This window comes from Bufo bufo, chromosome 3 (assembly GCF_905171765.1).
Source record: "Bufo bufo chromosome 3, aBufBuf1.1, whole genome shotgun sequence".
NCBI classification, from domain to species: Eukaryota; Metazoa; Chordata; class Amphibia; order Anura; family Bufonidae; genus Bufo; species Bufo bufo.
In genome coordinates, this window is record NC_053391.1 from 218,516,606 (window position 1) to 218,539,430 (window position 22,825).

Genomic DNA, 22,825 nt, shown 5'->3' on the forward strand with positions numbered 1-22,825 from the left:
CTCAGGTCCTGCTCCAGGTTGCCATAACTGATCACAGGTTTTAGCAGTTCGCAGGTCCTGAAATAGTCATATGACGTATGACGACACAACTACACTGCTACATGCATGGGGGGCTGGGGCCACTATTAAACGGACGGGCGCTGTGGAGTTCATTGTTAAAGGGGCAGGCACCGTGGAGTTCCCTGTTAAAGGGGCAGGCACTGTGGAGTTCATTGTTAAAGGGGCAGGCACCGTGGAGTTCCCTGTTAAAGGGGCAGACACCATGGAGGTCACTGTTAAAGGGACAACCACTGTGAAAATCACCGTTAAAGGGGCGGTCACAGTTAAAGGGGCGGTACCTGTGAAAGTCACTGTTAACCACCTTAGCCCCCCTAGCTTAAACACCCTTAATGACCAGGCCACTTTTTACACTTCTGACCTACACTACTTTAACTGTTTATTGCTCGGTCATGCAACTTACCACCCAAATGAATTTTACCTCCTTTTCTTCTCACTAATAGAGCTTTCATTTGGTGGTATTTCATTGCTGCTGACATTTTTACTTTTTTTGGTTATTAATCGAAATTTAACAATTTTTTTGCAAAAAAAATGACATTTTTCACTTTTAGTTGTAAAATTTAGCAAAAAAAACGACATCCATATATAAATTTTTCGCTAAATTTATTGTTCTACACGTCTTTGATAAAAAAAAATGTTTGGGTAAAAAAAAATGGTTTGGGTAAAAGTTATAGCGTTTACAAACTATGGTACAAAAATGTGAATTTCCGCTATTTGAAGCAGCTCTGACTTTCTGAGCACCTGTCAAGTTTCCTGAGGTTCTACAATGGCCAGACAGTACAAACACCCCACAAATGACCCCATTTCGGAAAGTAGACACCCTAAGGTATTCGCTGATGGGCATAGTGAGTTCATAGAACTTTTTATTTTTTGTCACAAGTTAGCGGAAAATTATGATTTTTTTTTCTTTTTTTTTTCTTACAAAGTCTCATATTCCACTAACTTGTGACAAAAAATAAAAACTTCTATGAACTCACTATGCCCATCAGCGAATACCTTGGGGTGTCTTCTTTCCAAAATGGGGTCACTTGTGGGGTAGTTATACTGCGCTGGCATTCTAGGGGCCCTAATGTGTGGTAAGTAGTTTGAAATCAAAATCTGTAAAAAATGGCCGGTGAAATCCGAAAGGTGCTCTTTGGAATGTGGGCCCCTTTGCCCACCTAGGCTGCAAAAAAGTGTCACACATGTGGTATCTCCATACTCAGGAGAAGTAGGGCAATGTGTTTTGGGGTGTCATTTTACATATACCCATGCTGGGTGAGAGAAATATCTTGGCAAAAGACAACTTTTCCCATTTTTTTATACAAAGTTGACATTTGACCAAGATATTTATCTCACCCAGCATGGGTATATGTAAAATGACACCCCAAAACACATTGCCCAACTTCTCCTGAGTACGGAGATACCACATGTGTGACACTTTTTTGCAGCCTAGGTGGGCAAAGGGGCCCACATTTCAAAGAGCACCTTTCGGATTTCACCGGCCATTTTTTTACAGATTTTGATTTCAAACTACTTACCACACATTTGGGCCCCTAGAATGCCAGGGCAGTATAACTACCCCACAAGTGACCCCATTTTGGAAAGAAGACACCCCAAGGTATTCCGTGAGGGGCATGGCGAGTTCCTAGAATTTTTTATTTTTTGTCACAAGTTAGCGGAAAATGATTATTTTTTTTTTCTTACAAAGTCTCATATTCCACTAACTTGTGACAAAAAATAAAAACTTCCATGAACTCACTATGTCCATCAGCGAATACCTTGGGGTGTCTTCTTTCCAAAATGGGGTCACTTGTGGGGTAGTTATACTGCCCTGGGATTCTAGGGGCCCTAATGTGTGGTAAGTAGTTTGAAATCAAAATCTGTAAAAAATGGCCGGTGAAATCCGAAAGGTGCTCTTTGGAATGTGGGCCCCTTTGCCCACCTAGGCTGCAAAAAAGTGTCACACATCTGGTATTCCCGTACTCATGAGAAGTTGGGCAATGTGTTTTGGGGTGTCATTTTACATATACCCATGCTGGGTGAGATAAATATCTCGGTCAAATGCCAACTTTGTATAAAAAAAATGGGAAAAGTTGTCTTTTGCCAAGATATTTCTCTCACCCAGCATGGGTATATGTAAAAAGACACCCCAAAACACATTCCTCAACTTCTCCTGAGTACGGGGATACCAGATGTGTGACACTTTTTTGCAGCCTAGGTGGGCAAAGGGGCCCCCATTCCAAAGAGCACCTTTTGGATTTCACCGGCCATTTTGTACAGATTTTGATTTCAAACCACTTCTCACGCATTCGGCCCCTAAAATGCCAGGGCAGTATAACTACCCCACAAGTGACCCCCTTTTGGAAAGAAGACACCCCAAGGTATTTCGTGATGGGCATAGTGAGTTCATGGAAGTTTTTATTTTTTGTCACAAGTTAGTGGAATATGAGACTTTGTAAGAAAAAATAAAATAAAATAAAAAATCATCATTTTCCGCTAACTTGTGACAAAAAATATAAAATTCTAGGAACTCGCCATGCCCCTCACGGAATACCTTGGGGTGTCTTCTTTCCAAAATGGGGTCACTTGTGGGGTAGTTATACTGCCCTGGCATTCTAGGGGCCCTAATGTGTGGTAAGTAGGTAAATGACCTGTGAAATCCGAAAGGTGCTCTTTGGAATGTGGGCCCCTTTGCCCACCTAGGCTGCAAAAAAGTGGCACACATGTGGTATCGCCGTATTCATGAGAAGTTGGGCAATGTGTTTTGTGGTGTCTTTTTACATATACTCATGCTGGGTGAGAGAAATATCTCGGCAAAAGACAACTTTTCCCATTTTTTATACAAAGTTGGCATTTGACCAAGATATTTATCTCACCCAGCATGGGTATATGTAAAATGACACCCCAAAACACATTGCCCAACTTCTCCTGAGTACGTCAATACCAGATGTGTGACACTTTTTTGCAGCCTAGATGCGCAAAGGGGCCCACATTCCTTTTATGAGGGCATTTTTAGACATTTGGATCCCAGACTTCTTCTCACGCTTTAGGGCCCCTAGAATGCCAGGGCAGTATAAATACCCCACATGTGACCCCATTTTGGAAAGAAGACACCCCAAGGTATTCAATGAGGGGCATGGCGAGTTCATTGAAAAAAAAAATTTTTGGCACAAGCTAGCGGAAATAGATTTTTTTTTTCTCACAAAGTCTCCCTTTCCGCTAACTTGGGACAAAAATTTTAATCTTTCATGGACTCAATATGCCCCTCACGGAATACCTTGGGGTGTCTTCTTTCCGAAATGGGGTCACATGTGGGGTATTTATACTGCCCTGGCATTCTAGGGGCCCTAAAGCGTGAGAAGAAGTCTGGAATATAAATGTCTAAAAAAATTTACGCATTTGGATTCCGTGAGGGGTATGGTGAGTTCATGTGAGATTTTATTTTTTGACACAAGTTAGTGGAATATGAGACTTTGTAAGAAAAAAAATTGTAATTTCCGCTAACTTGGGCCAAAAAAAGTATGAATGGAGCCTTACAGGGGGGTGATCAATGACAGGGGGGTGATCAGGGAGTCTATATGGGGTGATCACCCCCCCTGTCATTGATCACCCCCCTGTAAGGCTCCATTCAGACGTCCGTATGTGTTTTGCGGATCCGATCCATGTATCAGTGGATCCGTAAAAATCATACGGACATCTGAATGCAGCCTTACAGGGGGGTGATCAATGACAGGGGGGTGATCAATGACAGGGGGGTGATCAGGGAGTCTATATGGGGTGATCACCCCCCTGTCATTGATCACCCCCCTATAAGGCTCCATTCAGATGTCCGTATGTGTTTTGCGGATCCGATCCATGTATCAGTGGATCCGTAAAAATCATACGGACATCTGAATGCAGCCTTACAGGGGGGTGATCAATGACAGGGGGGTGATCAGGTAGTCTATATGGGGTGATCACCCCCCTGTAAGGCTCCATTCAGACGTCCGTATGTGTTTTGCGGATCCGATCCATGTATCAGTGGATCCTTAAAAATCATACGGACATCTGAATGCAGCCTTACAGGGGGGTGATCAATGACAGGGGGGTGATCAATGACAGGGGGGTGATCAGGGAGTCTATATGGGGTGATCACCCCCCTGTCATTGATCACCCCCCTATAAGGCTCCATTCAGATGTCCGTATGTGTTTTGCGGATCCGATCCATGTATAAGTGGATCCGTAAAAATAATACGGACATCTGAATGCAGCCTTACAGGGGGGTGATCAATGACAGGTAGGTGATCAGGGAGTCTATATGGGGTGATCACCCCCCTGTCATTGATCACCCCCCTATAAGGCTCCATTTAGATGTCCGTATGTGTTTTGCGGATCAGATCCATGTATCAGTGGATCCGTAAAAATTATACGGACGTCTGAATGGAGCCTTACAAGCGGGTGATCAATGACAGGGGGGTGATCAGGGACTCTATATGGGGTGATCACCCCCCTGTAAGGCTCCATTCAGATGCCTGTATGTGTTTTGCGGATCCGATCCATGTATCCGTGGATCCGTAAAAAACTTACGGACATCTGAATGGAGCCTTTCAGGGGGGTGATCAATGACGGGGGTGATCAATGACAGGGGGGTGATCAGGGAGTCTATATGGGGTGATCAGGGGTTCATAAGGGGTTAATAAGTGACAGGGGGGTGTAGTGTAGTGTAGTGGTGTTTGGTGCTACTTTACTGAGCTACCTGTGTCCTCTGGTGGTCGATCCAAACAAAAGGGACCACCAGAGGACCAGGTAGCAGGTATATTAGACGCTGTTATCAAAACAGCGTCTAATATACCTGTTAGGGGTTAAAAAAATCGCATCTCCAGCCTGCCAGCGAACGATCGCCGCTGGCAGGCTGGAGATCCACTCGCTTACCTTCCGATCCTGTGAACATGCGCGCCTGTGTGCGCGCGTTCACAGGAAATCTCGCGTCTCGCGAGATGACGCGTAGATGAGTGACTGTGCGCAGGGCTGCCGCCTCCCAAACTCGATCCTGCGTTAGGCGGTCCGGAGGCGGTTAAAGGGGTGGTCACAGATAAAAGGGCGGCCACTGTGAAAGTCACTGTTAAAAGGGCGGTCTCTGTTAAAGGGGCGGCCACTGTGAAAGTCACTGTTAAAGGGGCGGTCACTGTAAAAGGGATGGCCACTGTGAAAGTCACTGTTAAAGGGGCGGTCACTGTTAAAGGGGCAGCCACTGTAAAAGTCACTGTAAAGGGGCGGTCACTGTTAAAGAGGTGGCCACTGTGAAAGTCACTGTTAAAAGCGCGGTCACTGTTAAAGGGACCGCCACCGTGAAAGTCACTGTTAGGAGGTCACCGTTCAAGGGGCGGCCACTGTGAAAGTCACTGTTAAAGGGACAGTCACCATTAAAGGGGCGGCCACTGTGAAAGTCACTGTTAAAAGGGCAGCCACTGTGAAAGTCACTGTTAAAGGGGCAGTCACCATTAAAAAATCTTCTGTTTTGTCTGTAAGATTCCATACTGTGCTGTTACTACTGCCACTACTACTGAAAGGAGTCCATTCTTGGACTGATTGTTTAGAATAAGCCATTGTTTTTTCTGATACTACAATGTGTATAAACATGGATAGGCCTCTCTCCCAATTAAGGGAGAATTTTTGGAATGCTTGCTCAGAACAAGCCATTGCTTTTTGCGATATTACCGTGTGTGTATAAACACAGACAGGCATCTGCTGCTAATAAGGGATAATATTTGGAATGCATGTTTAGAACAAGCTATTGCTTCTTCTGATACTTCTGTGTATGTGTGTCTAAACACTGGCAGGCATCTGTCCCCAATAAGGGATCATTTTTGAAATGCATGTTCAGAGCAAGCTACTGTTTCTTCTAATACTACTGTGTAAGTTATGTATAAACACTGGCAGGCATCTATCTCCAATAAAGGATAATTTTTAGAATGTTTTTCATGTTTAAAAGCATAACAAACCGGATGGTGCGGTGTGATGTTTAACAGTCTGTTTGTCAACCATGCGTTTAACCATAGCCATATATGTCACTGACATTACTAATGCTGTATTTGTATTAAATAGCTTGAAAGGAGTTATATACAGTCCCAAGAAACCCAAGAGAGTCATGCATAACTTTTCTGGGCAATCTGAGCACTTTTGATTTAGGTCAAATTGATTTGTACCCAAATCAAATCTTCTGAAAAATTTATTAGAAACTGAACCCAAATGAGTTTCAAGAAGTTTGTTCATCTCTATATTCTACTTTTCTTCACAATCGGGATATAGATTATTTTGCATATTTTTTTAAAGATCCCGTTTTGCCAACTGCTCAAAAAGAGTTCATGTTGGAGACTATTAGATTCATTCTAAAAAAAACAGCATATTCTATTTTGAGGGCCTAATCTACAGGCTCAGGGCACTGCTACCAGCATAAGGTTTCCCCCAAGTTTTCGCAATTTATTCATGGCCGTTTTGAAGAATAACCATTAATGGATTTCTCATTATCTTTAAAAGATACATTGATGACTTGATCATCATGTGGGATGCCTCTATGAGTGCAGCTTTGGGGTTTGTCCAGTACCACAATACTAATGAGTAGAGGTTAACCTTTGCTGAAATATATTCACAGACTAAAATGAGTTTTTGGATCTTGAGAGATTTGTGAATCTTCTCTAGGGCAGAGATCTTAACACAAAAAAGCTGCCTTATACCAAAGAGTAAACTAACAACTGGTACAAAAAAGGAGTTTTATAATTTTATACTACATCAATTATTGTATTATTAGAACCATCCTGTGGAAAAACTTGTCTATGCTGACCAGTGACCCTTTTCTTAAGCATGTTATTCCTAGAACGATCCTTCATAGAGCCAAAGAATACTAACTCAAAACATATGATATTTCCAAAAAACAAAGGACAGCTTTAGATGCAAGCACAAAAAATGTAAGAGCTCCATGAATTTGACAGAAAACACCCACACCTTTTCAATTTAATGCCACGAGGGAAAATTTTATAATAAACTCCTTTTTAACCTGCTCTTTACTATACAGACACTCTGAACTCTGATACATAAGCACAGGTATATGCAGTGAATAGTTACACCAAGCATAGTGTGTTAAAACATGCACCCTCTACACACAATTGTGATTTTTTTTAAACTTTTTTTCAGTCTCTACATTGCAATCATCAATGACACTCTACTAGACTCATTCCAACACCTAAAAAGAAGTGAAATGTGCTGGATTTTTAAAATAAATGGACTCATATCTAATGGTCTAATTCAGTGTTTCTCAAACTGTCAGGTGGACCTGAGGAGGAGTATTCTATGGATCCTCTCTCCATGAGGAATACCAGGCAGATGATCCCGACAGACTGAGGCAGTATGAAGTGGAGATGGAGGCAGGGATTCCCTCTGATTCCCTTGCACAATGGGTCAGATGCATGCTGAGCTGCTAGTGAGAGATACGATGTTAGACCCTTGCTACTGGTCCAAAATGGGGCCTTTTTTTCACCTTCTGAGAAGGATGATAAACTCATCTACCATCTTGAGACATCCTATGTAGTCGGTTGATCGCTGCCTATGTGCGCCACCGCCCATCCTCACAAAGGTATGATCGGGAGGAGCCTCTGCACTCACGCTCCACTGCCATGACTGTTGGAGAAGGGGTGGGGGTGTAGGGCAGGTGCAGCACCAGCTCCATCAGCAGTAACTTGAGTCTTGAGTCTTTTATTATTTATTTATTTAGTTATTTTATGCACTTATATATAGCTACTATATTCTGCAGTGCTTTACAGACATTAGCATCAAGCCGTCCCCAATGGGGCTCACAATCTAAGTTCCCTATCAGTATGTCTTTGGAGTGTGGGAGGAAACTGGAGTACCAGGAGGAAACCCATGCAAACACAGGAAGAACATACAAACTCCATGCACGTTTCTTCATCTGCCTACTGAAGAAACCAGCCAGCATCAGGACATGAAGCAGAACCTAAACCAGCAGGTGGTGACATACTTGGAGTGGACCCTTTCATCCCAGATCAAGATCCCCTTGACTACTAGGCAGCCAAACCTGAACGGTGGCCACAACTAGCCGAATTTGCCCTGGACAAGCTTTGCTGCCCGGCCATTAGTGTGGCACCAGAGCGGGCATTTAGTGCAGTGGGGGGCTTACTTAATCCAAAGAGAACTCGCCTTTCAATACAAAATGTTGAGAAATTAACTTTTATTAGATAAATTAGGCCTGGATCAGCCAGAATTTCCACACACCGGTGCCTGATGCATCAGACTAGATCATTCAGGCAATAATGTTCTGGCCACGTGCTTCAGCTATTATTCTGATACGGCCGCCTGCCTGATACCACACACCTGCTGCCTCAGCTGCCATCTTCTCCTACTGCCACCATCCTGTGCTGTTACTGCGACTGTAGTTGCCCCCTCTCCCCACTCTGTGACTGAGCACTATGTTAAGTCCTCATGCTATTACAACCCTCCCCACTCTGTGACTGGGCCACTATGTTGACTCCTCATGCTGTTGCCACCCTGTCCACTCTTATATTGGGCCACTATGTTGACTCTTCATGCAGTTGCCACCCTCCTCACTTTGATACTGGAGCCACTATGTTGCCTCCTCATGCTGTTACCACCCTCACCACTCTGATACTGGAGTCCCTATGTTGCCTCCTCATGCTGTTTCCACCCTCCCCACTCTGATACTGGGGATACCAGGGCCACCAGTGGCTCTGTTTGACCTTGTTGACATCACTGTTTATTTTACCCTTCTACTGATCTGTGAGAAGAACCAAAAAATGAAAAACACAACTGATTCTGTATATGGAGAATTCAGAAGGCTTGGATCACATGGTCAGTATTTTGCATCAGGATTTCATCATGATTTGGAAGCCAAAAGCAGGAGTAGGTCCAAAACACAGAAGAGATGCAAATATTTCCTTCACGTGTGATTTTTGTTTTGGACCCACTCCTGTTTTTAACCTTACAAATACTGATCAATTACTGACCAAATACCGTGTGAAGGCGGATGCTCAAAAGACAGAATCCATTTTTTTGGGGTCATTCTTCTGATGGATCACAAGAATGGAAAAATAAACAGTGACATCAACACAAACCTACTGCTTACACCCTCCCCTCTCTGTGACTGGGCCACTACTTTTATGAGTGGCTAACATAGGTTATCTAGCAATCAATATGGACACCCCACAAACAGTGAAATAAGACAGCTCGTTACCACTTTAGTAAATTCTGTGGCTAACAGAACAGGCTATGTATCAATCTATGTGGAAACAGCAGATGGTACAAAAATGAGACAGCTCTTTCACGGTTAAGTACATTACACCTGACCTGTAAGGCTGAGGTCACACTTCAGTTATTTGGTCAGTTGATTCCAGCAGTTACTGTATGGTGAGCCAAAATCAGGAGTCAATCCTACACTCAGATAAGGTATTATGAAAATATCTTCACCTGTTCTGTGTTTTTCACCTATAACTGGCCAAATGAGTGAAGTATGAACTGAGCCTAATAGTGATGCACAATCATTTTACAGCTAACAAAAGTGATTCAAAGGCATTTGTTTGGACTTTATACAGAGATGTGCTCCTCCTACAATGCCCACAGATTCCCAGACCAATTCTAGCACAACCAGCATTCTATATGGAACAAAAGCTATTTCAAAATTTTATAGCCTCTTACATGACAAACTGCAATTTATGTTTCAAGGATTTATTTAATGAAGAAAAAGCATAATAAATGCTTATCATTATATAGAAGAACGTACAGATTTTGTACAATACAAACGGAATCGTACAATCATGACAACAAATACAATGGGAAATCATACAATGGCAATAAAAAATGGCAGTGTGGTATGACAGTAATGCATTAGAAAAGCTTAGTGACTTTTTTAATTTAGAACATCTGTATGTGACTATATATGGTGTATAATAGGCTATAATGTCATGCTATATCGATAATCCACCGAGTGGGAAGAGGACAGCCAGGGCTCCCAGAGCTTTTCAAAAGTTTCATATGTATCCATACGAATGGCTGAAAGTCTCCCATAGAGGAGGATTCTGTTGATCCTATCTATAACTGCTTGAAAACTCAAGCAGCTAGATCTCCACTTAGAGTCAATATGAATGCTGGCAGCTAATAATATATGTTGTGAGAGCTTAAATTTGAAAAAAGTCATCCCTGCCGGTTTATCCCCAAGAAGACAGGGAGAAGGTGAATAGGTACAATCCAATACCGAAGAAAGTAATCGAGAAATTTTTCTCCAAAATTGTTGAACATGTGGGCAAGACCACCAGGTATGGTAGACTGTACCCTCCTCATCACATCCCCTAAAGCAAAAAAGGGGATACCTCAGGGTAGATACGGTGTAGTCTGTAGGGTACTAAATATGTCCTGTGAAGGACTTTTATTGAGGTCTCCGCCAGAGTGACCTGCCATGAATTCTTAGTTAAAGTCTGAGAACGAAGGTGCCACTTAGCTACAGGATATTCCTCCCGGATATCCTCTTCCCAATCCCTCATGTATGGAAGCTTAACCGCTTATGAGGAGGCGTTAAGTGCTCCATAAATTCTTGAAAGTAGTCCTTGTTTGTACAAGGAAAAAGTGGTAGACCGCTCAAAAGGGGTAAAATCTAGGTTGAGGTTATTGACCTTCAGAGAGTGAAGAAAGGAGAAGATTTGGATGGCGTTATAGGATTCGTTATCTGGGAATTCATATTTGTCTTTGAAGTCAGTTAATGAAATCAATTTCCCCCTAATCAGGAACTTGTGGAGAGTTGAGAATCTATTAGAGATCCACCACTGAAAAGTATATGTCCAGAGACCCGGGGGAAAGGCCGGATTCCCAAACAGATAAAGAAGTGGTGTATGACTGGATTGTAGCCCATATTTAAACCTAACGGACCTCCAGAGTAGTAGTGAGTGATGGGATAATGGAAATGTGGTCCGGATCGACGGCGGTAGGAGGGGAGTCCAGAGCAGGGCTTTCCAGGACCAAGGGGTAAAGAGGGACTGTTCAAGGGAGACCCACAGAGGGTGTGCTTCTGGTTGTAGATGTGTTAGGAACAATTGAGCCAACCCCGCCGCTTTGTAGTACTTTACAAAGTCGGGGACTGAGAGACCACCCTGTGATTTATGTTGACACATTATAGTACGGGAGATACGTGCACATTTATTACCCCAAATGAATTTCATCACTTCTGTTTGTAAACTACGGAGGTCTCTACTGGGAATTTGAATTGGAAGGGTCCTAAACAAATATAAGAGCCTGGGAAGGACCACCATTCTAACTATGTGTATTCTACCAAATCCATGAAACCGGCAGTGAGCTCCAGGTTTTAAGGTCCTCCCTGATTTTTGGATATAATGGGAGATAATTAAGTCTATATATGGTGTTTAGTTGGGAAGGTATCAGGGTACCCAAATATGGAATGTGGGTGGGCCGATGTGAAAAGGGGAAGTTCTGTAATAGAAGGGCTTTCGATGAGGGGGGAGTATTACATAGTAGGAGTTCAGACTTCTTATGATTAATGTGTAACCCTGATGCTGCCGAGAAGGACTTCAAGAGATGTAAGAGGTTTGGGAGAGAAATTATGGGGTTGGTGAGGGACAAAAGGAGGTCATCCGCGAATAGGCTAAGTTTGTATTCATTATTTCCTATCTTAAGGCCAGTGATATTTGAATTATTTCTAATATGAATAGCAAGGGGCTCCATCGCTATGGTAAATTGGGCCGGGGAGAGGGGGCAGCCTTGACGTGTTCCCCTGAGAATCTGAATGGGTGATGGGTGTGTAGATGGGAGTTTGAGGTAAGCGACCGGGGTGGAGTAAAGGGACTGAACAGCGTGTAAAAATGGGCCTTCGATACCCATAGCTTGTAAAACTTTATAGAGGTAGTCCCATGTGACGGAGTCAAAGGCTTTTTCTATATCAAGGGCCAGAATCGCTAATGGAGTTGCCTTCTTATTAGCTACCTGTATGATGTTAAGAATTTTCCGAATGTTATCAGGCGCCTCCCTGCCGGGGATAAATCCCACTTGATCCCTGTGAATAAGACTGGGAAGGAGGATATTGAGGCGTCGGGCCAGGATAGATGTAAAAAATTTAGTGTCCAGATTTAGAAGGGATATGGGTCTATAATTGGATGGTGATAGGGGGTCCTTTTTCGGTTTGGGAATAACTGTAATGTTGGTCGCTAGAAAATCCGGATGAAGGGCATTACCTTTCAATAAATGATTACAAAATTTGGTGAAATGTGGGAGTAGAACATGGGCAAATTTTTTAGAATAGAGGGCTGAAAGGCCATCGGGTCCGGGGGCTTTACCCAGTTTCAAGGCCTTAATTGTAAGTTCTACCTCATCAACCATTATTGCCCTACCCAGATCACTTAATGCTTCTGGGGAAATCTGCGGGAGTGGGATGGTCGTTAGAAAGGTGTCGTTTGTTTGTCCTCGATCCGCAGTTGGTTTTGTATAGAGTTGCTGGTAAAAGGCATGGAATGTGTTGTAAATGACCTCTGGGTTGGAGGATACTAGACCAGATCGTGAGCGAATTTGGAACACCTGGTTAATTTTTTGCTTTGCTTTTAATTGACGTGCTAGCATCTTGTCAGGTTTGTTCGCATATTTGTAGTAATACGAAGCAGCCCAGCGGAGTGCTTTTTCTGTATTGTTTGACAGAATCAAGTTTATTTGCATTTTGGTATCTTTCACTGCCTTGAGTAAATAAAGTGAGGGGGACCTCTGGTGAGATCGAACCAATCTGCTAAGTTTGGCTTCTAGGGCTAGTAGGGTTGAGTTCCTTTCTTTCTTTAAGTGGGATGCTTCCCTAATCAGTTGCCCTCTCATAAAAGCTTTATGGGAAAGCCAAACCACTAAAGGGTCTATGTCTGGGTCAGCATTGTCTGAGAATAATAAATTTACCATGTCTTCCTGGAGCCAATCACGGACAGCGGGTCTAGTCAGAAGTGACTCATTAAAGGGGTTCTGCACTTTCATTTAACTGATGATCTATCCTCTGGATAGATCATCAGCTTCTGATCGGCGGGGGTCCGACACCCGGGACCCCCGCCGATCAGCTGTTTCATAAGGCAGCGGCGCTCCATTCAAGTGAACAGAGCTTAGCCCCGCCCACGCTAGTTGATACTAGTCGTGACGTCAGTGGGCCGGCAGCCCGGCGGTAAACAGTGAGAAGGCCGCGGCGCTGCTGGAGCGTCGCTGCCTTCTGAAACAGCTGATCGGCGGGGGTCCCGGATGTCGGACCCCCGCCGATCAGAAGCTGATGATCTATCCAGAGGATAGATCATCAGTTAAATGAAAGTGCAGAACCCCTTTAAGTCTCCAGGTAAATAGGCGACCCGTAGGAGTAGACGGTGTGACATCAACCATAACCATATCGTGATCAGTCCAGGAAGTGACAATGTGTCTGCTGTAAGACATAGATGGAAGGAGAGATGTGGAAGCTAGGATGAGATTTATACGGGTGTACAGGCGATGGGCGGGTGAGAAATAGGTGTAGCTCCTTTGTGGGCCATTATGTTCTCTCCATGTATCTGCAATGGAGAGTGATTCTAAAACCTTTTTGATTTGTACCCCATGTATAGTGGGGCGTGGGGTATTTGGCGGAGAGGAGCGATCCAATAATGGATCCATCACAAGATTAAAGTCACCCCCCCAACAAATCATCATAACTAAGGGATTCAAGGAGTTGATGCATTTGTGTGAAAAAAGCAACTGATTCATCGGTTGGAGCATAGACATTAACAATACACATGATACACCCTCCACATTCACCTAGTAAGATAACATATCTGCCATTGGGGTCAATGATAGATCGAGAAACTTGGAAAGGGAAAGAATTCCGGAGCAGAATGATTACACCTCTGCTTTTGGTTTGAAATGTAGAGGAGAAAAACCTGGTGTATTGGGAATGGAAAAACTTAGGATGGGAGGTGGATGTGAAGTGGGTCTCCTGTAAGCAAATTATATCAGGACTATGTTTGAGATAAAAGGTAAACGGCGTGTTACGTTTCGTTGGGGAGTTAAACCCCCTCACATTATGTGTTATTACCTTACACATAAACTATATGGAGGTAAGTTTCCGCCTGTATCTACTGACACTAAACGCTATTTTACATTAGAAGGGGGGGAAAGGGTGACCGCCACAAGGACATTCAAACCAAAAAACAGTATTGATAACAAAACAATAATGAGTGTGAAATAACAACATGAATGGCTGTGCCTAGAATAGCCAGCAAATATAGGTGGGCCGAATGCAGGAGTCGGAGAAGCAATATTTAACCCCCGTCCCTCAAAAAAAGGCCCAATATTGGGTGGCAACATGTAGGTCCGAGTCGCTGTTTCCCTGTGTAATGACAGGGGTGTTGCTCAGTGAAGGGTTAATAGGAGATTGTGGGTACCAGTGCAAGCGTATGAAGAAAAGGATACCCTTAGATCCGGGACTGCTGAGATGTGAAAGTCCTTTTCCTGAGAACCCCCATCTATATCGCACTTGGGCCTGTTGCAGAGCCTGGGTCACTGGTCTCATTTCTCTGTGCTTTCGCAGTGTTGATGGGGCTAAGTCCGCATATAAACGAACAGAGGGTGGAAGTCCAGGTAAGTTGGTCATGTTTCATGCTGCATTCAGGACCATGTCCCTCACTTCTGGATGGTGGAATTTAAGGACAACGTCCCTCGGAATGTCTGGAAAACGTGGCTTTCCTAGGGCTCTGTGAACCCTATCCAACCGTAGTTGGTTCGGTTGCGCTTGTGGCAGCAAAACTGCAAAGAGGGAGCCCATGGTGGAAGAGAGTTCCAGAAAGGATTCAGGCAAGCCTCTGATTCTTAAGTACCCTCTTCTGGACCTATTCTCTAGGTCTTCAAGTTTTAGTTCAAGCGCTTGTAATTGTGCGGTGTGGGAATCAATGTCTTCCTTGTCGGCGCCCATGGCTTCCGAAATCTCGTCTGTTCTGGACTCTAGATCAGAGACCCTATTTCCCAGGTCTTGAATCTGGCGGGAGAATTCCGCAATTGCCTGAGTGAGTTCAGTACGAAGGAGGGCCGCAATATTCTTGTATAAGTTAGCCTGACCTGTAAGCGACACTTCAGGGTTGAGGTCCGGATCACATTCAGGAGAGGAGGCCTGGCTTGTCGGGGACGTGGCCTGGTCCGCCATGATGAATTGCCTCGTGTTTCTGAAGATCTCTGGTAAGGTCTGTGAAGGTGCCGGTGTGCCCGGAATTTTAGATTTACCCTTGCCGCGGGTCGACTTCTGTGTCCCCTGCATGGGTACAGCGAGCTGGTGGAGCCGAGGAAACGCTGCTTATAACGGGAAAATGTCAGCGGTCGGAGCGGAGCTCACAGAGACATGTCTTAACCGTAAGCCGCGCGCATGCACCCCCCCTGGTATTCAGACCTAAACATTCAGATTTCAGAGGAACAATGGAGTGCTTCCTTTAGACAGACACACAAACTATTTTGATGTGTAACACATAGAGAGGTGATTGTCAAAACCCACTATTATTTGTACTACACTCCAGCCAGACTTAATATTATGTATCCAGACTGCTCTAAGTGTTGGCTGAACTGTGGGCCGGTGGGAACACTCAAACATCTACTCTGGGACTGTAATGTGATTACCCCCTTCTGGCATGCGACATGCAGAATCATTCAGATCCTAACTCTCAGTGCCTATAACATATCTCCAGAAATGTCACTTCTGCTGCTAAACATAGACACACTACCAGCGGAACATAGAACAGTGGTGGCACACATACTGATGGCCACAAAACTCCTGACCAAACATGGAAGGAGAGCACATTGCCTCACATAAATGAAATCACTGGCTTTGTCAGAATTTGCTACTACAAGAAAGTTATAGCCTACCAAAACTTCAACCTGCCCAAATACAGTTGTGTTCAAAATAATAGCAGTGTATTTAAAAAGGTTAATAAAGCTCAAGATCCTTCTAGAAGTTTTATTTACATACATACAAATGCATTGGGAACACTACACATTCTATTACAAATCAAAACATGAAGAATAATATATCATATTTGTGTTGCTCCTCTAAAAAAAGTAAGAAAAGTGATTAGATTGTTCAAAAAAATAGCAATGTTTTTATTCTTCTTTACAAACTCAAACATTTACTATATAAACTGAAAAAGGTTTGAAGTTTTTGCTTTTCTTTGAATCACTTAGCTAATATTTAGTTGTATAACCACTGTTTCTGAGAACTGCTGTACATCTGTGTTGCATGGAGTCAACCAACTTCTGGCACCTGTGAACAGGTATTGCAGCCCAGGATGATTGGACAACATTCCACAGTTCTTCTCTACTTCTTGGTTTTGTCTCAGAAACTGGATTTTTTATGTCACCCCACAAGTCTTCTATTGAATTAAGATACAGGGATTGGGCTGGCCACTCAATAACATCAATCTTGTTGGTCTGGAACCAAGATGTTGATCGTTTACTGGTGTGTTTGGGGTTGTTGTCTTGTTGGAACACCCATTTCAAGGGCATTTCCTCTTCAGCATAAGGCAGCATGACCTCTTCAAGTATTCTGATGTATTCAAACTGATCCATGATCCCTTGTATGTGATAAATAGGCCCAGTATGAGAAACATCCCCATATCATGATGCTTGCGCCACCATGCTTCACTGTCTTCACAGTGTACTGTGGCTTGAATTCAGTGTTTGGTGTCATCTGCAGACTGTCTCCGGCCACTAGACCCAAAAAGAACAATCTTACTTTCATTAGTCCACAAAATGTCTCTTTAGGCCAGTCAATGTGCTCTTTGACAAATTGTAACCTCTTCAGCACATGTCTTTTTTTCAACAGTGGGACTGTGCGGGGGCTTCTTGCAGATATGCTGGTGGATCTTTAAATTGAAAACCACCAACCCCTTAGGACTCAATGAACAACTACAGTTTGGGTGTTTTCTTTGACAAGTTCATCTGTGGTTACCCTCTCACCCCTCTTTACTGTGTCTGACTAAGTATGCAGCTGATTGCATCAGGCAGTCTTGCATACTAGCCTGCCCTTATACTGTTTATTAAAGAAGTCTCCACTCTTAGCTACTGTGGTCACCCCTGCCGCTAAATATTCACTTTGTTGTCCGTAGTGGAGGGTCTGGGACAATGACCCCCCACGGATCAATTATATGCGAGTGGTTTGTTGAAGCTTAGCGTAACAGACGCGCTCAACTCCACCCACTCAGCCTTCTGGAAGCGCTAATACGTCCGCCCTAACCAACATCTGCCAGTCCCGCCCATCCACCGTCTCTAACCTATAGGAGATGCGATGGCAGACAGATGCCGATACTGGGCGTACGATTCTAGCGCTCCGGACTGATGACGCGTGCCCATGTGATGTACGCTACAGGCCGCGTCGTCAGACTGTGTTCATGCGGTCACGTGATTGTGACGAGCTCTGTCATCAGACTGCGCCTTGCATCAGAGATCGGCGCACGCATGCACAGCCTGACCCCGCCCCCTTACCATTTAAAAACAGAAGCGGCGCGTATTACAGCGCTGCCAGACGCCATACACCCGGCCTCATACAAACCAATTGACGCCGGTCCGGCCAGATGGATGCCACACGCACCTAGGCCTAATGTAAGTAGAATTACCAGCTGATGTTTGAGTCCCTACCTATATGCCTGGATAGTGTTCATTTACACATCGGCATTAGGGGGTCATTGTGCTTGCCTGTGTTTTTTCTACCAGATATACACACTACCTTACAGCAGTTTATAGGGCTTCTTGTATCTCTTTCTGTGTGTTTCAGATGTACCTGGACTCTGCCATATGCACTCTAGTTACAGTAACCACGTTACTTATCAATTAGTGGTTAGAGGTAGCCAGCACCTCCCTCCCAATTGCCTAACATAAGCATAGTTTCTTATGTGGCTATGAGGTCTCTCTTAGTGTAAATAGACTAAGCCTTTCCAGTCTGCCCTTGTCCACCTAGGTTCAGTAGTACATCACTGACACTAAGTGGTCTAGTAGGCAGCTACTAGTACTCACCCCCGTCCCCTGATGATTCTAGGGGTTGCCTGTAGTGCTATATATTTTCCGTGTATGTTCTATCTGAAGAAACGCGTAGGGACATATGAACATACCCTTCTTTTATCCACGGTTCCATCATTTATTCTAGTCTCACTAGATTAGGTGTTCTACACATCACCCTGGCAGGGTCTCATAGGGACCTTATACCAGGGTCAGGTTCCGGACGGGACCACCCCTTGCGGGGCACGGATCCCGTGTTAGGGCATTAGGGTCATAGTAGGCCAAGCAGGGTACAACAGGGACAGTTCTTCTCCCTGCGGACCCTGACTAGGGATGACCTAATCTATGAAGAATCCCTCCCCCGCATTTTGAACACCTTATCTACGTGCTGAGAAAAGATCCATTGTCCGGGTGTCTCCTGTGTCCGCTGGACACATGCATGGTCTGACCTCACACCGGTAAGATCTACCCTTATTTTACCCTGACTGGGCATTACCTGTTCCCCATTTGGGATCCAGGACGCCCACGCTGGGGTGTTTCTCAGCACCTTCTGTGGCTCCTCTTGACCCTTGGGGTCCACACAGCCCTATTAAGGGCCCGCCCTAGGGACTCCGTGTACCGCGACCCGCATTCCTACGGCTCTATAGTACCCAGGTCCCGACTGTGTCTGTTTGTCTTTGTTTGTTTGTAAGGGGATTATATATATATGTTTTAGTTATATCAATAAATACCATGTTTTAAATGTTACTGCCCCTTTGATTTTCCTATTACGCTTCCTAGCAGTACCTTGGGGAGAGGTGCGGCCTGCACCGTCTCACCCACAAAGGACAACCTTATTCCCTTTTTGGCTTCACATAGGTGTCTTCTAATTGTAACAGTACTCACAGGTAACTTTAGACCTTCTTTGATCCTCCTGGAGCTGATTGTTGGCTGAGTCCTTGCCATTTTGGCTATTCTTCTTTTCATTTGAATGGTAGTTCTTCGCTTTCTTCCACGTCTTTCAGGTTTTGGTTGCCATTTTAAAGCATTTGTAATCATTTTACTTGAGCAGCCTATCATTTTCTGCACTTCATTATATGTTTTCCCCTCTCCAATCAACTTTTTAATCAAGGTACGCTATTCTTCTGAACAATATCTGGAACGACCCATTTTCCTCAGAATTTCAGAGAGAACGGTGTCAGAGTAATTTGGCGTCTGGGGAAACCAGGTCTGTCTGGAACCTAAGGTCCCTCTCCCTGATAGGTTTTCCGGCGGAGGTGATAACTTTGGTTGGTTCAGGGAGTCCTGTAAATTGTATTTTTCGTCTGCGTCCAATTTCATCTAGAGACAAAAACCAAAGAGTAGGGTTTATTATTACTCTGCTAAAAGGTGACGCTCAGTCTTGGGGGTTTTCTCTGCCGACCGGTTCACAGTCCCTCCGGTCAGTGGATGAATTTTTCGGAGCCCTGGGCCTGATTTATGATTAGAGAGACCGGGTCTCTATGGCTGAATCTAAGTTGCTCAGCTTGTGCTAGGAAGAAGGTACTGCTGAGTCGTATTGTGCTGAATTTAGAAGATTAGCGACTGACTTGGAGTGGAATGATCCTGCACTCCGTAGTCAGTTCTGTCAGGGGCTATGTAAGAGATTAAAAGATGCCCTTGCATTTCATGAAAAACCTGATTATTTGGAGGCGGCCATGTCTTTGGTGCAAGATTCCCCTCGGGCAGGGGGTGCTGTTTGGTGGAGAATCAGTCCCTCCTGTCCCTCGGGTTACTATGACACTTGAATTAGGGGCTGGAGAGGAGCCTATGCAATTGGATCAGGTTACTTCTTGCTCTGCTAATAGGAATTTTAGGAAGCTGAATAGACTGTGTTACTTCTGTGGTCAAGAAGGTCATTTCGTTAATGTGTGCCATTTTATTAAACCTCGACGTAGTAATGAAAAACAAATAGGGGATTCCTTTAAAGAAAAACTCCCTTACTCTTGGTAGTGTGAATGGGGAGTCAGAGCAGGCATATTCGTATCCTACCTGCAGTACCCGATTCCTCCTGCCTGCCATGGTGGCGCTAGACTCTGGAAATTTTGAGTTAAAGGTATTTGTTGACAGTGGCGCAAGGGTTGATCTTATTGATTTTCAATTTCTTCAGAGTCATTGTTTTAAAACTAGCGCATTAAGCAAAGAGATACCAGTGTTTGCTTTAGATTCTGCCCCCCTCTCGCAAAGATATCTAACTTATATTGTTCAGGATATTCATTTGAGGGTGGTTGATTCTCATGTTGAGTTCATTTCTTGCTTTGTTATGAAAGGTTTGCCTGCTCCGATGGTTCTGGGTTTACCATGGTTGATAAAACATAACCCTACCATTGACTGGCAAACAAGACAAATCAGTAATTGGAGTTAATTTTGTATGAACAACTGTCTTAGTGCTTCTATTTCGGGGGTGTCCACTAAGGTGTTGCCTCAGTTTCTTTCCGATTTTTCAGACGTATTCTCGGAGGGTGGAGCTCAGAAGTTGCCCCCTCAACGAGAGTATGATTGTCCGGTCAATCTTATCCTCGGAGCAAAATTGCCAAAATCTAGGTTATATAATCTTTCTCAACCCGAAAGAGTAGCTGTGCGGGAGTATATTGCAGAGAGTTTGGCAAAGGGACATATTAGACCATCTAATACTCCTATGGCCGCTGGCTTCTTTTTCGTAAAGAAGGACGGATCCCTTAGACCGTGCCTAGATTTTCGGGTACTGAATCTCATTACTGTCCGTGATCCTTATCCCCTTCCCTTGATTCCGGATCTATTTGATCAGATTGTTGGTGCCAAGGTGTTTTCTAAGTTGTAGCTTATAATCTGATCAGAATCAGGGAATGAGATGAATGGAAAACAGCCTTCAATACCCCCTACGGTCACTTCAAGAACCTTGCCATGCCCTTTGGTTTAACTAATGCTCCAGCAGTCTTTCAGCACTTTATCAATGACATTTTTCATCATTTGGTGGGGAGGTTCGTTGTTATTTACCTCGATGACATATTGATCCTTCGGGAGAATAAATTGTATGCTAAGTAGGAAAAATGTGTGTTTGCGGTTCATGAGCTGCCGTTTTTGGGGTACTTGCTTTCTGCCTCCGATTTTCGTATGGATCACGAAAAGGTCCGTGCGGTACTGGAATGGGACCGGTCGTAGAATCAGAAAGCCTGATGCGGTTTTTAGGATTTAGTAATTAGTACAGAAAATTCATCCTGAATTATTCCACCATTATCAAACCTTTGACAGATATGACTAGGAAGGGCGCTGACTTCTCTGTCTGGTAGGATGAGGCATTACAGGCTTTTTCTGCTATTAAGAAATGTTTTGCTTCTGCTCCCATTCTGATGCAGCCTGATGTGTCTCAACCCTTCATTGTGGAGGTTAACACGTCAGAAGTGGGAGTCGGAGCAGTCTTGTCGCATGGTCCCTCTCCTAGCAAATGGCGCCCGTGTGCTTTTTTCTCCAAGAAACTCTCGGCCGTCGAAAGAAATTATGATGTTGGGAATAGAGAGTTGTTGGCCATCAAATTGGCCTTTGAAGAGTGGCGTCATTGGCTAGAAGGGGCTACCCATCCGATTACGGTATTTACTGACCATAAGAATGTGGATTACCTGCAATCTGCAAAGCATTTAAATCCTAGGCAGGCTAATTTTGTGGTCACCTATCGCCCTGGGATTAAAAACGTCAAAGAGGATGTGTTGTCACATAGCTTTCCGGGGGGAGGGGGGGATTCGGAGGATCCCGCTCCGATTTTGGCTGATGGGGTGGTGGTTTCCGCTCTTTACCCCGAGCTGGAGACCGAAGTGTTGGGGGCTCAAGAGGAGGTACCTGATTCTTGTCCTCCAGGCAAGTTGTTTGTTCCTTTTGAACTGCGATACAAGGTGTTCAAGGAACATCATGATACTGTCCTTGTGGGACATCCTGGAAGTAGATCCACTGTAGATCTTATTTCCCGGAGAGTCTGGTGGCCAGGGTTGCGTAAAAGTGTTGAGGGCTATGTAGCAGCCTGTGAGACCTGTGCACGCGCGAAAGTGGCTCACACTCGACCATCAGGATCTCTTCTTCCTTTCTCCATCCCATCTCGTCCTTGGACGCATTTGTCCATGGACTTCATTACTGATTTGCCAAGTTCCTCTGGGAAAACTGTGATTTTGGTGGTAGTGGACCGCTTCAGCAAGATGGCTCACTTTGTACCATTATCAGGTTTGCCTAATACGAAAACTCTCGCTCAGGTTTTTATTGATAACATTGTGAAATTACATGGAATTCCCTCTGATGTGGTGTCTGATAGGGGGACGCAATTCATTTCCAGGTTTTGGAGGACGTTTTGTTCTCGTCTGTGTATTCAGTTGTCTTTCTCGTCGGCTTTTCATCCTCAGTCGAATGGTCAAACTAAGCGCACTAACCAAAACCTGGAGACCTATTTGAGGTGTTTTGTCGCTGAGAATCAGGATGAGTGCTCCTCGTTCTTGTCTTTAGCTGAGTTTGCCTTGAATAACAGTAGGCAGGAGTCAACTGATTAATCACCATTTTTTGGCTCATATGGTTTTCACCCTCAGTTTGGTACTTTTTCTGGGACCGAATCTTCTGGGATACCGGAAGAGGAGAGATTCTCTTCCTCTTTGTCATCTATCTGGCGTAAGATTCAAGGTAATTTTAAAAAAATGGGTGAAAGATATAAACGGATGGCTGACAAGAGACGTATGACTGGTCCGAACCTGTGTGTGGGTGATTTGGTGTGCTCTCTTGGAAATTG